The sequence below is a fragment of the Equus przewalskii genome, chromosome 3 (assembly GCF_037783145.1).
Source record: "Equus przewalskii isolate Varuska chromosome 3, EquPr2, whole genome shotgun sequence".
Taxonomy (NCBI): domain Eukaryota; kingdom Metazoa; phylum Chordata; class Mammalia; order Perissodactyla; family Equidae; genus Equus; species Equus przewalskii.
This window is the reverse complement of record NC_091833.1, coordinates 76,059,222-76,072,544: the sequence shown is the minus strand read 5'-3', so window position 1 is coordinate 76,072,544 and position 13,323 is coordinate 76,059,222. Positions and strand designations below refer to the sequence as shown.

At 42.8% G+C, this 13,323-nt stretch overlaps 1 long non-coding RNA gene across 7 annotated transcripts in view; it reads left to right on the top strand.

Annotated features, from left to right (window-relative positions):
- The window catches only part of LOC139082572 (uncharacterized), a 63,828-nt gene that overhangs the window by 8,754 nt on the left and 41,751 nt on the right, over window positions 1–13,323 (top strand). The window lies entirely within an intron of this gene.

The following is a 13,323-nucleotide window of genomic DNA, read 5'->3' as shown; positions in this document are numbered from 1 at the left end:
TCTTTGAGTGTGCTGTGAAATAAGTGGCGTATTCAGTCTACCTCTTTAGGAACAAATGGGCAAGTGAAAGAGGACATCCCATTTCCATCATGTCCTTATAGGAGATCTCCATCTTGTAAACAGTTTGCTTTTCTAGAGGCCTATCTCTATGATGATTGTTAGGAATTTAGAAAAAGTTTTCTCTAGAAAGAACGTTATCAATTGTAGATAGAGGCTAACCCACAAAGGAGAGTGTAACTAAAATGCTACGTATTTGTTACTGAAAAAAAGTAGAAAGTAATCCTGTTGACATATCCTAGTGAAATTTAATAAGAAATCATTTCTTTATTTGGAAAGCAAATGCTTAAGAAAAAGCAGTTTTAATAAAATTTGGCTTAGAGAAATGAAGTTTTGGTGCAGATGTTGAAGAGGTTTTCAGGGACCTTTTGAGGATGTTCGAGGTTTATAACACAACTCGGATGTGTCCCAAGCATCCAGAATAGTCCCTGACACGTTGTTGGGTGTACAGTGAATACTCATTGAATGCTTGCTGATAGGCTTCATTTTCACTTCAACAAGTATGGCTTTTTTTTATCTTGATATAAAGGCATAATAATTAGAGCTGTATTTGTGTGTAGATGAAATAAAGAGGGGGAGAGAGGAAGAAAGGGAATGTTGAGAAGTATTGATGTGAGAAGTAGGTTGCCTGAGATACAATTAAGGAACAATAAAGAAAAAGCTAGAGGTTACTCTGCAAGGTCTCCTCCTCACCCTTCTACCCAAAGCACAAGGGAGAAAGGAGTGGGACAGATTTTGTGCGCCATGATTCCTGAGCCAGCCGCCAAGGGGCGCTGTCAGACAAGAACAGTTTAGTTGCTGGCCAGAGCTCTTTGTAGGTGGGAAGAGACAGAGAGAAGGAGAAATAAAGTGAGTATATAGTATTAGTCACAGAGGGGATATTTGTGTATCTTTGATGGATAAATTATATATAGGGGATAAATTTTAAATCCGAATTAATGAATGAAAATATTAAACTAGTATGGAGTGATGGAAAGAGCACGGGGCAAGGAGTCAGACCTGGGTTTCAATTTTAACTTCTCTACTTAATAGTCATATGACCTTGGCTCAGTTTTTAACTTATTTGAAACTTAGTTCTTTTCTTTGTAAGATATAGCTAAAAGCTTCCTTCCTTGCCTATTTACATCAGTTGTGACCCAATGAGATTATGCTCATGAAGCAATTTAGAAAACCGTAAAATGATATACACATTTCCAGAAGTGTTACAATTATTTTTTCATCCAGAAAAGTGATGATGTTGGGCCGGATGACCCCTGAGATCATTTCTCCTCTAAAATTCTGATGATCAGAGTGGCCTGAGTTTTAAATTATCATGTGATTCCTCATCAACTGTTCACTGATGTCATTGACCCGAGAAAGGGGTGTACAGTGGCCTGTTCTAGGCTATGTCTCTGATTTGCTGAACACTTTGTGCCTAGTTTCCACTTCAGGGCACAACTGAGGAGCCCATGAAAGATTTTGAACCAAGGTGCTTTTTAATATTCAGCCTAGCTGTTAAATTAACATGACCATATAATTTGTCATCCAACCTGGAACACTGAAGTATAAGATAATTACACCAAGACGACAGGCATATATCAGAAGTGTCCCAGGCAAATCTGGATATCTGGTCCCTTTTTTATTTGTAAAATGTTAAATTTCCCACTCAGGTATGAGATAGTAAAAGCGTTCCTGCTGAACTTAGGCATCTATACTGCTGTTACAGATTAGCGAGATGCCAGTCTGTTAGGATGTGAGAGGACAGAACCGCATATACCCAACCATAGTAATGAACAGGAGGCTGCTTTTTGCTCTTCAGAAAGCATTTTGTTGGAGGTCTGTGGTTAAAGGGAAGAGGATACACCAAAGCTTCAAATTTCCCGATCTTTCATTTTTATTGCAGTTTGAATATGGAGGATAGAAATTTGTGTGGTAGGCTGAATAATGTTTGGGTCCCTGCCTACTTTGGGTATTGTTAGGATGGTTGTGCTAATGCTTGGTAAGTGTGAATATCCATTACGTCTCAAGGTTTCGGCCTATGAACAAATATAAACAAAGGAACAAAGAGGGCTTGTACTAGAGATTTCCACAGGGCACAGCCGTGTGCTCAGGGCTTTTCAAACCACATAATACAGGAGGGGGGAGACTTGTAAAGTAAACTGAATTATCAAATCTCACTTTGAAAATGTCTGATACCCTAATACTCCAAGAAATTAGACAAACAGATTTTTGCTATGGGGGGAATCTCAATGTTTTCTACAGAAAACCATTAAACATAAAGAGAAATTTGTGCTACTAAGCTTAGAAGCAAAAACCGAAAAGATCAACTTTCTAAACAGCATGTTAAGAGAGGAAAAATGGCACAAATAAGTCAAAATGGCATATAATAGATATATTATTTTATTTTTTTGAGGAAGATTGGCCCTGAGCTAACACCTGCCAGTCCTCCTCTTTTTGCTGAGGAAGACTGGCCCTGAGCTAACATCCATGCCCATCTTCCTCTACTTTATATGTGGGACGCCTACCACAGCATGGCTTGCCAAGCGGTGCCATGTCCACACCCGGGATCTGAACTGGTGAACCCTGGGCTGCTGAAGTGCAGTGCGTGAACTTAACCGCTGTGCCATGGGGCTGGCCCCAAGAAATATTATTTTTATGTTTTAGAGTATGTTATTAATTTTTTGCCCCCCTTTAGTTTCCTAATTATATTTTATTTAGGAGAGCATTAATTAGATTAATTGGATCAATAGATTGCAGGGCAGGAAGATGTATGTGTTTGTTGCACAGAAGAGGAGGGGTGAGGATAGAACTCAAAAACTTACGTGCAGATGATAGAAATCAGTTTGGTATTTTAAAAATCTCATACAGAGAAGCCACACACAGATAACTGAGAATCAAGTAGATGGAATTGTCATATTGCTCTGTGACCATTTTGTCACTTTAGAATATGAAAAAATTAAAGTTTTTTCCTGCAAATGGTCTTGTTCCCAGTGTCTGACTCTGGAAAGGGCTGTTCATTTGTAATTCTGGGGACATGTGATCATGATTTATTTTTTTGAAAATGTATGCTGGGTTCTGTAATATTTTTGCCTGAGCCCTAGTGACATGGTAAGGAACAGTAGTTAGTGACCTCCATGGTGTATTGCACATGCATGATCAGTAGATGCTTAGCTGCCAGTTCATAGGCCTTCACAGGCGGTTGTCACCTGCCTAATGCAAGCTGGCATAACTCCTCAGGTTGTTGGTGCATTTTGAAAAGTTCATGAAAGACTCTTTAATAGAATGGAATTATCTCTTTGCACAAATATACTTGAATCAATTATTTTTTATGGTCCAACGACTGCTCTTATTTTATGACTGTAATTAGGTAAAGGATAAAATGACACACCTGGTACTTTGTAGCGCTCCAAATTATGCCAAAGTCCAACCATGCATGCTGCTTGTTGCCATGTGACTCAGTCATACGAGCCTTATTTTTTCCCCGATCGAGTTGTTGTTATGAACAGGTGTTCTACTAATGGGACAAACACAGGGTGTGCAGCTCTAGCCTACTCATTAACATCACAAAATAATTGAAAAGGACAGATTCACCAGCAAGTCCAGCTCAGGGGATAACTCTGAATCTACAGTAAATCGTTTCTCTGAGCATCAGACATAATGTTGCAGAAAGAGGCTGGATGGAGCCTCAGAAGACCTGCACTCTCCTTCCAGCAATATCACTTAAATCTCCAAGTGACTTTGGACAACTCACTTAATTGCTTTGAATCTCCATTTCTTCATCTACAATAGAAGCTGTAATCCTACCCCCACCTATCTCACAGGGTTGTTGTAGGATTCAATAAGATGGATTATGTTTATGAATAGCACTATAAATGATAAACACTGTATAAATACAAGCTACCATTATTAAGGTTCTAATTCAGCTTTCCCAGTGACTCAGGATATAATGTTGGGCAACTGAATGACATCAGGTTTTACAATCATTAAAATAGTAAAACATTTTAGAAACTTCACTCAATCCTATGACTAATAAGATTTCTTAGAAACTTTCATTGGATTGGTCCAGGTAATCAATGCCCACTATGGAGAAATGAAATGCTTCTAAAACTGACTAGCCCAAGTTTTAGAAAATGACACTGAAAAGGAGAGAGCACTGAAAATCATACTCTTTAGGTTCCAGAAAGCTATTTCAGTCGCTATTATAGTTTTAGTAAAGTACTAAGGAACTCAGAGAAGCTTCTAAATGTTTGAAATACTAGACTAGAACTTGTGATATCATGTGCCTCCATTTCTCAATATTCCAATTGGACAATTCCAATATTCCATATTGCCTAAAAAAAAAACATAGGCCTTTAGCCCTCCGTTTCCCTTCTCTGTCTCCCACCAACCGATCCAAAGGGTGACCGAGGATCTGTATGATGACATTTATTATGGCAGCATTTGTGAGAACTGGAGGCAGCAGAAATGGCCAATACTAGAGGATTAGATAAGCCAAGAGTGTCTATAAACAGCAGACTATTGAAAAGCAGTTAGAAATAATGCATTAGAAATATAATCAACAACACAGGTAGATCTTAAAGACATGGTGTTGAATTAAAAGAGAGAGCAAGAAAGAGGGAGAGTGGGGAGCAGAAGAAATAGAATGAGATGTAAAACCTAAGAAGGGTCTTATGTGTGCTATGAATTAAAGAATATATTAACTCAACATGAGCCGAAAGACCCAAAAAAAAAGACTTTAAAAATTAAAAGAAGGTTGGGCTGCCCCATCTTTCAGAGCTTCCAATGTATTTTTTGCATAATGAGGAATACTTTTTTTTTTTTTGAGGAAGGTTAGCTCTCAGCTAACTACTGCCAGTCCTCCTCTTTTTGCTGAGGAAGACTGGCCCTGAGCTAACATCCGTGCCCATCTTCCTCTGCTTTACATGTGGGACGCCTACCACAGCATGGCTTGCCAAGCAGTGCCATGTCCGCACCCGGGATCCGGGCCGGCGAATCCCCGGCCGCGGAGAAGCGGAACCTGCGAACTTAACCGCTGCGCCACCGGGCCGGCCCCTGAGGGATACTTTATGACCCACTTACTGCCCTTCACACTGCAGCCTACTCCAACCCTTAAAGAGCAAACTGAATATCTGGTCATTGACCATGACCACCCTCCCTGCTTTTCAGCACCATCATCAAATGGCTTTCTAGCCTTCTCTTATTCAAGTTAAATAACATCCGGTCCTTTTGCCACTCCTTTTGTTATTGATTTTATTAAATAATTAATAAAATGTATCGATTAATAAAATCAATAATAAATAAAATAAAAGGTTTGATTTTACTATTATTTTGTCATCTAGGAGCTCTTCTGAGCTAGTTGCAAGGACTCTCCTCCCTTTTAAATTGTGGAACCCTGAACCAGGTACAAACCTAATGAAAATAAGAGATGACCTCCCGCTTTCTTCACTCCTGCTTCATAAACCCCAGTTCCAGTCATCTCCAAAGGATTCTAGGCTACTCCCCAAGAAGAGTGTGAAGAATACATGATAAAGTGATAGACACTTGCATTTTAATTTAAATTTGCAATTTAAATTATTAAAGTTTTTCTAAACAGATTTCACTCCTGAGCACCAGTAGACTAGAAATTTGGAAAGGAGTGATTGGATATGAAAGCTAGGGAGGATTGTTTATGTAGCTTTCCTTAGGGAGAAACCACATAGGAAGGAAATGAAAGTACATCAACAAAGACTACAGATTTATTAAGCAGATTATCTAAGCAGATTTGTCATGTCCTTAAGAATTCCAGGAAACTTCCATCATGATCCATCTAGATCTAATGGCTAGAATGACTGCCATTCCTTTCCCACCCAGGATACACTAAGAGATTAGAACTGATCAAGGTCTGCCTTAGGTTGTTTCTGTTTTGTGTATTTTTTTTTAACATGAAAAGGACAGAGTAACATAAAAGGACAGATGAAAAATCTGGCAGAGTTTTCATGTTTGGTCACATTTTGTCAAAACTATCAGAAGCAGATTACAAGAAATTATATGAGGATGGGTAAAAATTAACTTTGCTACTTTTAAAAGAGCTTATATCGCTATCCAAACATGGCCATAAGCTAACATTAGAACCTAAAGCAAATAGAGTAACTCGACCTTGTGATGAACAGTTCCTTGAACCCTCAGCATTCGTCCTGAACTTCTTTTTGGAAAGCCAGTGTAAATATACCAGCTCTCCTCCGTCTGGGCAGTACGGATACAATACTTCCTGCGGGGAACCTGAGTCACAGTGGGAGTGAGTGACTTGGCAGAGAGGCCAGAATGAGGCATGGGAAGGCCTGGGCTGCAGAGGCAGCTCAGCTACCAACCAATCTACTATTCTGGGCAACTCCCTTTCCTCTCTCGTACCTTCATGTACTGTATTCACAGGTGAACAGACAGTTTATTGCTCAGGCCAGGTATCTTTGAGAATGAAAGGAGGTGTATTAAGAATCCTGGGACTACTGATCTTTCAGGCTCCTTCCTGCTTTAAAATTCCACCACGGCTGACTTAGAGTTGATAATAGGACCCAGGTTCCTGACACCAGACCTGCCCTCTGCTCCCCAGGCTAGGCTGTCTCCTGCCTGGGCCTGTTCCACTGGGGTTCCGTTGAAAAGAGTGTTCAACATATCGCCTAAAGATGGATGAAGGTACTTCCCCAGCAAATAAAAAGGACAGCCTGACCTGTACCTGCTAAGTCATGTACTTACACACCCTAAACCCCATGTGTGTTCAAAATCAACAGCACTGGAATGCCAAATCCACATCAGGGTCATTGAAAGGCAGGGGTGGCCAAGGAAGCCAGGGCCAGGAAGAGAGCAGACACATGCACCCCCTGCATCAGGAGAATCCCTCTATTTGCAGCCTCAAGCCTGTTCTCCACCAGCCCGCCCAAGGTGAGCAGACAGGATGGGTGTGGTCCAGGGTCTGCCTCGGGATCCTCAGGTGCTGGTTTTTAAATGGGCAGGTTAGTACTTTATAAGTCGCTCCAGGACGTAGGCCACCCTTCTGCCAACAATTACATCTTTGAGTACCCCTATCCACCATCCCTGTTCCCTTGGCTTTTTAAAAGTTTGAGGAAGCCATCAACAACATCTAAGAATTAGTCTGGGTTAGGTCATGACACAGCCTTAAAAACATGTCCAAGTGAACTAAGCCGTTCCAAACTAAGAGAATTTGGAAACAAAGGTGAGGGGAAAATGTTCAAAGAAAAGTCATCCAAGGGAGGCAGCAATTCTGTCACTGATACTCACACTTATCCGCGGTGCAAACCTGTCACTCAGTTTTTAAAAATTATTATCATTATTATTTGGTGAAACTCTGCATGGCAAGAAGAAGAAACATTTGGCTTCCTAACAGCAGCACTCAACCAGTTTTGGCTGCCACCCTAATGCCAACAGCCTAATCCCTTCCCCCAGGGCTTGGGTCCCCTGTCTCTTGGTCTCCAGGGGCTCAGGATGGAGCTTACCTTCCCCTCCCCTCCTCGCTGCTGCTCTCATCAGCGAAGACTCTGTGCCCTCTGGCTGCCCAGCTGCCCTGGGCTCCCAGCTGCCTGCACACTTTGCCTCCCCAGACGGAGGTTAATGACACTCCTGGCCACGCCCCTCTTCAAAGGCAGGACATGCCGCGTGTTGCTGCCACTTGCCAACAAGAGCTTCAGCAATCTCAGCTTTCTGAATGGAAGAAAGGGCCCAGAGTCACAGGAACTGAGCAGGCTCCTTGCCCCGGCCTGCATGGCTGGGTGCCCAAGGAAGGAGCCCCCTTGTCACTAAGGCCGGGCAAGCTGCTCTGCCTGTGCCAGTCTTCTGCTCTGGAGAAGGAGCCCAGTAAGATTTATAAAGCCCTGTGAGGAGAATTTCTTGACACTTTATCTCCGCTGTAGTGACCTTAAGGTGGCTCTCCCTTCAGAAAGATAGATGAAATGCAGTCATCTCTGATGAGGATGAACACATTTAACAAAGAATAGACGGATTCAGGAAATGGAATCTCTCAGAGCCCAGTCTGTAGGGTTTCCCTGTGACATGTGATTTGAGGAATTCTGGTGAAAATGCCCAATCGTGGTATACTTTCCCCCAGCAAGTTGCTTGGAATTCTGACCAGTAGGGATTATAAATTTTGCCTAAAACTTGCTTCTCCTGATTGCCCCAAATGGTAATTATATAACATTTCAAAGAACTCCCAGATACGTTATCTTGCTGGAACCTATTTAATATACCAGGGAGGGCCATAACTCATTAAACAATTATTCTCTATTAACATCATAACTTTAATTAGTTTTCCTGAGATGGGTAAGCAAAGCCCTGAGGGGATGAAACCCAGGAAATCAGGCACCTTTGGATTGGAGGGGGGATGGGAAGCCATCTAAACCATGGCCGGCTGGCCTCGGCACTGTGGTCCCACAGGCACCCCCGCGTCCGCCCTTGTACCTGCAGAGGTGCCAAGGTGAGGGACAGACAGGAAAAGCAGAAGCCACAAAGATAAACTTCCCCCACTCACACTTCTGCCTGGGGCTGACCTGGAAATCACAATGAAAAGACCCTGTAGCGCCAAATAGACTCATCACGACACTGAGGACTCGTGCTCGTTTCTGACAGAGCAACTTGGCTGTGCCCCAGAGCAGAGCGCCTGGTGCATCTGTCTGGATTCTTTTCAATAACTATAATCCTCTAGCTTAAATCAGAAATTACGTAGGGAACGAAGGGAGGCTTTAGTTTTGAAACATCCCTTCTCACACGTTAGCACAATCCTTAAATAACGCACTTTTGAGGCGCTGAGTAATTCCTGCCACTGGCCAACGCCGAGCGTGTCTGGGTTCCAAGAATTTGCTTGAAATGTGCCGGACACCTTATCCTAGATAGAGCTGAGCATTAGAAGCGTCGGTCTCAGGGGTCCCTCCTTCTTCCTCTGTTGTCCTCCCTGGGTCCTGGAACACGGTGGCCCTGTGGCAGACCCCTCCCTCTCTCGGGCCTCACTATCCTCATGTGCCAAGTGAGGGGTTGGGGTTTCACTGGTTCTCATCCTGGCTGCACATTAGAATACCTGGGGAGCTTCAAAAACAATGCGAGGGCTGCATACCCGGGGATTCTGATTTAACTGGTTGGGGTGAGGCCCAGTCCCGGGTATTTTTTATAACGGTTTTCCAGGTCCACAACCTCAGAGTTGGGTGTTCTCGGGGACCCTCCCAATTCTATGAAAGTCCACAATCCTGACAGTCTGCTCCTCCACTTTATTTATTGAATTAATTTTTTTTCCAAACATACTCATTTTTTATTTCCAGTATGTTGCATAGGCTGATTTTTAGAAATGCTTTTAATTAAAAAAAAAAGATATATTGTTAAAGTATTGTTGAGCATAATTGGTATCTAATGCTGCACATATCTAAAGTGTACAATCTGATAAATTCCACATATAGGGAATGGTTACCACAACCAGGATAGTGAACATAGCCATGGCCCCCGAAAGTTTCCTGTGCCCCTTGGTAACCCCCCCTCCCCTTCTCCTGGCTCCCCTTCTCCAGGAAACCACTGATCTGCTTTCTGTTACTATAGAGTCATTGCATTTTCTGTCATTTTACACCAATGGAATCATATAGTGTGTACTATTTTTTTGCCTGGCTTCTTACTAGTTATGTCCTTATACTTTAGATTTCAAGCTCTATGAGAACCGTTTCCACCTTTTAATTCTTTTCTCTTCCTCCCAGCCCCCAACTTACATTTGCTCAGAGAAGCCCCTTAATCATTATTTGCTTGATCACAATGAGACCTTTATAACCTTACAACGGAGCTTCAGTTTGGTGGCCAAGAAGTGCCCGCCGTGTTAAGGGTCTCACCTCCCCATGACTTCTCTGTAGGTCCCTAGTAGTAGCTTCAGCTGAGTTAAAAAATAATGCATTAGCTTAAACCAGAGGTCTTCATTTAGGATCCGTGGCCTTCTAGGGGTCCAGAAAATGAGCATCAAGGTGTGTGTTGAGCGCTGGGGGGAGGGGGCTCTACCTGGGAAAGGCTCTTGGCTTTCACCAGATTCTAAATCTTTTTTTTTCTTTTTTTTTTTTTGCTGAGGAAGATTCACCCGATGCTAATATCTCTTGCCAATCTCCCTCTTTTTGCTTGAGGAAGATTTGCCCTGTGCTAATATCTGTACCAATATCCCCCTCCTTTGTATGTGGATTGCTGCCACAGCATGGCCACCAAACGAGTGGTGTAGGTCCATGCCTGGGATCTGAATCCTGGCCTGGGAAGCAGAGCACACTGAACTTAACCACTAGGCAACCAGGCCAATCCCCAGATTCTAAATCTTAATCATCAGATTCTTGATCTAAAAGCATGAACTATCGAATTAAAGTCATGCTTTATTCCTTATTGTACTCCTATATGCATTTTATGAATATGATGTCTAATTATAAATCCTCTACTGCCTGCTCCCCGTTCTCTACCCTTCCCCCTCCCACTACCTCTGTTTTGCTCTGGTTATACTTAACCCTACTTAACCAATTACACCGCTGGACCCTGTCGAGGGGCAGTGCTGCTTCATGGGAACTTTTGGCATTCTCCTTCTCTTTAAGACCTTCTCACCTCGACTATGGGGTGTGTTGTGCTTTTTTTTTATTCAAGGATTCTTATTCCACTTTACTTAACAGTTTACCCGAATACCTGGATAACAGTGTGCTCAAATATCACATACCTACATTTCCTCAAAACCCCAGAGCACAAGGTTCCTTTTCATCTTAAACAAGATCAATTTTTTTTTTTAAAGATTGGCATCTGGGCTAACAACTATTGCCAATCTTCCTTTTTTTTTTTTCCCCTGCTTTATTTCCCAAACCGGCCCCCCTCCCCACATAGTTGTATATCTTAGTTGCAGGTCCTTCTAGTTGTGGGATGTGGGACACCGCCTCAACGTGGCCTGACCAGCGGTGCCATGTCCATGCCCAGGATCCGAACCCTGGGCCGCCGCAGCGGAGCACGCGAACTTAACCACTCGGCCACGGAGCCGGCCCCAAGATCGATGTTTTTATTGTTATAACTGATAAGTGTTATAAGAGCCAGAAGTAACAATAAATAGCACTGTAAATTCACAGTTGAGCCACCTCTACTCAACCCAGAAACGCCTCCGCTTTCCCCCGACATTGAACACAAAATTATTTCTGAATGCTTTAATGTGCGATTTTACACTGAGATGTAGAATAGCAATACCAGCTTCTAAATGATAAGTTAACGTGCATCTGGCATAGCCATACAAGCGCTGGCTTCAAAACGTCCTTCAGAGATAGGAGAGAGCAAGATAAACATCTTAGCTGCTGGTCAAATGGCCCACATGGACTCTCCCTTGCTCCAAGTCCACCTCCAGCCCATGCACATATTGCAAGGGTCTGCTATCTTACACCCAGCAGCATTCTCTGGCTCCCTGCCCAGGGGCCAGCTCTTGACTTTTCTTCTCCCTTTTTCCAACAGAATAGCAAATATGAAACTACAGCATTTCAGTCCACTTTCTACCCGACCTCATTCCTCTGCGTTAAAGGCAAACCTCTGAGAGCTACTTACGTGGACGTGGCAAAGGCAAGTCCTGGGTTTGGAAGCCGGGTTTGCTGATGCCAGCCTGCTTAAATAGCTGGGCTGGCTGACGCAGGCTGTTGATAGCACGTTTATTTACGCCCGTGACTGCACGCTCAAGCAAGGACCTGAAAAACCTGCAGCGTGGGCAGGAAGAAAACAACTGAAAGTATGCCGAGGTTACATCTCTCCCGGTTATTCAGGTTTGATATTCAGGCGGTGACTTCTGAGAGTCTCATGGAACATTCTCGGCACTACCTTCTCGTCCCTGATCACTTTCTGAGCCAAGTAAGACGCTTCACAAGATTGGATGAGAGACATGCAGCTGAGAGAAGAAGGAAGAAACACAGGACCCTGGACCCTTGTGCCAAGTTCCTTATTTTGAACGGGCTTCCAGTTAGAGGTTGCCTCATTTCAAAGCAAAGGCTTGGTGAGGTTGATTTCACAGCTCTGTGGGCTGGATGCCAAGCTAAGAGCCTGGACAATAGCCCAATCAATGAAAAGTTGTTCTTTCAGGCACAGAACGTACAAATACAGATCAGTTATAAGGGAGGTTCAGGCTAGGATGATACTATTTTAGGTCTCCTTCAAAACTATCTTAATTTCTTTTTCCCTGCATCTGTACTTTCCTCCTGACCTCCCCTCTCTTGCCTTTGTTAATGAAATTCCTATCTAAGAGTTGAAAGATTCCCCATGAGAGCTCAGATAAAAAGCCAGTGTGTGAGCACGCCGGTGGGAGGATGTACTCCAAGTGTGAGAAACTGTTCGGTGGTACGAGTGACCATCAGTGGAAATGTTTCTAAGGGTGAGGGTATGTGTGTGGGTGTGGGGACCTGGTTAGTTGATGTTTCTCTTTATTTTATATCTAGATACAGCAGTTAATAGTCAATTGCAGAATGCTAAACACACCAAGTGGGCATGATTTTTGAGAGGATGAAGGAAGGGAGACAGGATTCGGTGAGATCATTTATGGGAGTATCTGTGTGTGTTTGCTGGTACGTAACACAAACTGGTAAGAGCCACCCAGATACACACATCCTAAATTTTTCACTTCATTGGAGAAAGAGAAAGCCCACTTGATTCTCTTGGGAACAGCGGCTATATGTGAAAGAAGAGCAGCAATCATTCAGAATATCTCTTTCCCTCTTAGAAAAGGGGGTGATGGTTGTAAAACATGTGTGGGAGAAAAGTAGAGACAGGGGGCCTAGCCTGCTCCAACCTTGGTTACCAGAGGAATTCTTTTGTTTCCAGCCTAATTCATTGCCTAACTTTTGACTGTTCTATGGCCAAATCTGGATTCTCGCCTCCCAGATCTCTTGAATGCAGTGTCTATGTCTTGTTCATCTTTTGACACCCACAGTGTCTGGCGTAAATTATTATGACAATGACAGTGATGATGATGATGATGATAGTGATCATCATCATCATGATCATTATCATCATCATCTAGAATCTAGAGAAACTGACTGTGTTCCAGGGTCTATTTAAAGCACTTTACAGAAAGTTTGTTTGCTTATATAATCTCACAACTCTGAGTTAGTTTTTTATTATTGTCATTTTACGGATGAGGAGACTGATACTCAGAAAGATTAAACAGAACGTACAAAGGTCACAGCAAGAGGTAGAGGTGGAATTTGAATCCAGATCTGTCAGGTTGCGGAGTCTGGCTTTACACTCAGGACTGTTTTGAACCATATTTAGAAAGTTGCCTGAGAATGT